Here is a 4,614-nt window from a genome sequence, read left to right on the forward strand (position 1 = left end):
ATATCCAATTGATAACCATATAAAATTACGAGGGATAACGTAAACATTTATACGGAGCTTGAAAGACAATACTTGAATCTAGCTAGATAAAGATTATCTTAGCACCCCGACGTCAGAGCATGTAAACACAATCTTTAGCAGTTTTCTTCATGTGATGGCACCCCGATCGCAAGTGATCTTACAATAAGTGCGCTCAACAAGTTTTTTTTATACATGCTCAGGCAGGCAGTGGGGATTTCATATAGGTATATTCAATACAGGTAAGCCACTTTATAACCAGGATATTGTTTTTAGTGATTCCAAGCTGTTACTGATGAACAGGATTTACAAGTCCCATTGATAATACAAAAAAACCCATTATTATATTCCCAATGTAATTTTCGAAAATGTAGTAATTTTTCGTCTGCGACGTTTTATAAATTAGTCTGCCATTCAGCTGATAAGAGGATTTAGTAGATTAGATTTATTTATAACGTAGAAGTAATAAACCTGACAGCAAGATGGCTAACGAAAGAAATTGTGATGGCTGAGTATGAGAGCGTCCTAACTGATAGTCAATTATACACCATAATGAAAGAAAATATTGTAGTGTTCACGCTACACGAAGTACGGGCTAAATATTTAAGCTAATCTCATATGTTTGCATATCGGATAGACCCAATTGCCTTCACACACAGGACGAAAGAGTGGTTAGCACGGGCTAAGAAACGTCCAATCTTGTTACGAATATACTTCTTCGAACTAAGCGTTCACGCACGTTTTCTTAACGCGAGCTAAGGCATTTGACATCTTAGCCTGTGCTAAGGTGCTACTTACACTTACATAACACGTTATTAAATAATTTGTAACACTGAAGTGGGAGAAAGCTTGAGTTGTCAATTAGCGACCGCGTTGCCGCCATTGGTGAAGACCATGGTGTTAAAGCGGGGGGAGTCAATGATAATGATAATGACAATTATTTCCTTGAATATTTTCTTAAATACACACTCACAGAAAAAATAATACTATGTATAAATATGCAAGGAAAGGGGAAATACTTGAAGCAAAGCTTGTCAAATATATTTCCCCTTTAAAATTAATTTGTAACAATTTTGCACCACTATGAGACAAACACATAGATTTTAAAGTTGTTCTTTTATAATTGATCTAAAAAAGATTATGATCTAATGATAATGATATGCCTTGTACACTGTAACAGCAGTATTCAATATAATCAAATCAAAGATTTTAAGAGTCCCAAGTGAATAAAAAATGGGATTGGTATGATTTCGAGAGTCTGCTTTCATCAGAGACCTCAGCACTCTTTTTTGTATAAGAAATAACATTTCAAGATTCCTTTTATACGCATTGCCCCACACTATATGAGTATTTTTGGCCATTTTAGTTTGTATATACTGAATGTGGCTTTTCCAATTAAATTTACAATCAATTTGAACACCAAGAAATGTTGTGGTATAAACACGGACAATGTCTACATCATTTATTGAGACTTTGGTTGTGTTATGTACATTTTTATGGCTGAATATTATATAATTTGTCTTACTGAGATTGAATGAATGTTTGTTCACCTGAAACCACAAATGTTATTTATTTAGTTCTTGACTGACAGATTTCCGGCAAATGTTTACCTGAATAAACAAATTTGTGTTATCTGCAAATTAATTGAATATGAACAAGTTTGAATCTATATATATGTCATTCACATATTAAAGAAATAAAGATGGTCCCAAAATAGGGGCACACAACACCTAATATTGCTATACTCAGAAATTACATTTTGGAAAGATGCCATTTGTTATTATTACTTAAATAACTCTTCAGCCATTGTAAAGCAACACCTCGAATACCATAGAACTCCAACTTGCTAAAAAGAATATCATAACTGACGTGAACGTTTCAGTGTGCTGTTGAGAGGATGAAGTTATGCTATGCAGTGAAGTCGTGAATCAGTTGTAGTACTGGGTTCTAACTGACAAGTGTCAAGAGATGGTGAAATTGGAAAATGATTTGTTGATGGAGGAAATCATGTTAAAATAAATAACATTAATTAAATTACTACTTAAAATACTGACTTATTTTCCTCTTTTTGAATTAATAGTGTAATTAACTGCGTAACTGCATCAGATAACGGATTAGCCAATCACATCACAGAATCTGAATGTTATCTGTTATAATATACATCTTTTGAGTCGAATTTAATGTACTACTGATACTTTTTCTGTTTTGCAGTAATCAAAACAAATGACAAATGCAATCAATTATCCGAATGTCGTACTGTTTTTTTCTTCTTTTTTTTTCTCTGTTTCTTCCTATATTCAGGAGCGGAGCTAAACTTGGCCAACCAGGCGCACACGACCTTATTTCTGCATCTGATTTTTCATTATTACGAGCAATTACCAACAGGTAGCTATGAGGACAAATACCATTCTTGATTTGTTATAACCTTTGTGCAGCGTTATAAGTGACATGTTTCATGTTCAGACACTATCTAGAATATTGTATTTGTTTACTACAAAAAACATAATATACCAAATCATTGAAATAATGATGATAAAGTTTCCTAATCCTGTGTTATCTTTCTTAAAATAACTTTTTTAATTCACTATTATATATTGCTTTTTCTGAATGTTATAACTATATCGTAGGAATCATTGTATTTTTGTAAATATAGATTTTCAAGGTTTTTGCCAAGCCATTGAATTGGCTATTAGATTAAATGCGCTAATAACGTTAGTTGGTATAATTAGGGATTTTGGAACCATACCTATGACCTATGACCTATACCAACACACAGCAACACTAACACATTTCGAGTGTTAGCACAGCCTATCTTTACACTTGAAATACCTGGTTTTTATTTACTATTTAGCAATGCAGTTTCAGTCTGTGAAGTCTAAAAAAACTGCCACCTTCAAGAACATAAACAGAGAATATTTTGGCGTTAGAATGAAATCTGGAGCATTTTTCTATTACAAAGCATTCACACCCTGCAATGGAGTTAATTATACGTTCCAAGCAGAAATCTTATTACGACTCGCATCAAACTGCTTTATTTCTCAATTGAGATTCATGAACCTGTCTCTTGCTGAGTTGAATGTGATCTGTCAGATTATTTTCACGATAACTATTTGTATATTTTGTTGACAGATGAAGATACGAAATTATACAGCGGACTGCCTCGACCCAGCAAAATGCTCCATATGACGTCACATTTTATGACGTCATGGACTGCACCTAACAGGTTTATTATAAATGCTCCATATATCGTACACATATAACTCAAACGAGTTTGTTTTATATTTGTCGCAGCTTGAAATATATACTCAATTCACTTTGTGTCGTACATTCGTGTAACAAAAACAACTATTTAACAGTACAAGTACAATCAAAATATACATATCGATTTAATTGTATTTTTAATAGTAAGTTTTCAGAGCTGATGTATTAATATTTTATTTAAAATACAATTGAAATTTTATATTTATGAAAAGACGTATAGTTACACAAGACCCACAAACACACAAATTTAGACAAAAAAATGGGGGAAAGGTAATTTGCTGCTAAGTAATTTGTGTTTATCAAACAATTTTTTTAAAAATTCATATATTTATACATGAATGTTATTGTTGTATCTTGCAGTCATATTCTACCAATACGTCGAGTCTTCTGTAGAGCAGAATCTGCGATATAATTACGACGATGAGTGTTTTCAACCGACCATGACGCACAAGAAACCACCAATCGGGTGTCAACAATCCTATGCGAGTGGTTTGAATGTTGAAATTTATGCGCAGGAAATAAAATTAAGCAGTTTACATAGTCACATTGATTGTTTCAATCATGTTTCACACCTGTCCCAAACATGAATGCCACTAGTCTCAATTCGGTAAGGTTTAGCTGCGACGGTGTGTTGCGAGAAAATATTCTTCTTTTATCGACTTGTATTTGCGATGTTATTTGGTGTCGCGCGTCTCTATGGGAGGAACCAGCACTGTTCTGTGTCGATAACAATCCTAATATAATAAAATAACAAATTTAATAACACAAAATGCATCATAAATGAATAAAATACGAAATTAAGCACGCGCACTATAGGGTAAATTCTTGTATTCTTATTTCGTGCCTAGTCATGTTGTAATGAGGTTATTAACGCCAGGTATTGTGTAGCTGATATAAGACCTGTCTGGGTAAAATTAACATATCCGAATCACATAGCAACGCCTACGCTTAGTTACTATCAAATATGGCCAGAGAGGTAAAACTATAATTAAGCAGATGAGCGAGTTTAAAAATGAAAACATTCACTACCGAAAAACTTGTAATATTCATCCTATATCGTCTATGCGTGTAAATGTATATAATATACACACGAAATCGTTTTATTATAATCATTATGTTTAAGACAGACAGATAGATAGACCGACTTGGTTAAATTTTATGTCATCTTACCAGTCTGAGGGTTTCAATGACTGTTTTAATTTTAAAACACTCTCAGAGATGATATAACCATCATAAAATAAAAATAAGTTATATTTAAAATAAACAGCGGATAAAACGGATTTACTAAACTGTTGCTATGGACGACGAGTATTATTGTACGTTCAGACTGTTTTA

This window comes from Saccoglossus kowalevskii, chromosome 17 (genome assembly GCF_978046115.1).
Source record: "Saccoglossus kowalevskii chromosome 17, keSacKowa6.1, whole genome shotgun sequence".
Taxonomy (NCBI): domain Eukaryota; kingdom Metazoa; phylum Hemichordata; class Enteropneusta; family Harrimaniidae; genus Saccoglossus; species Saccoglossus kowalevskii.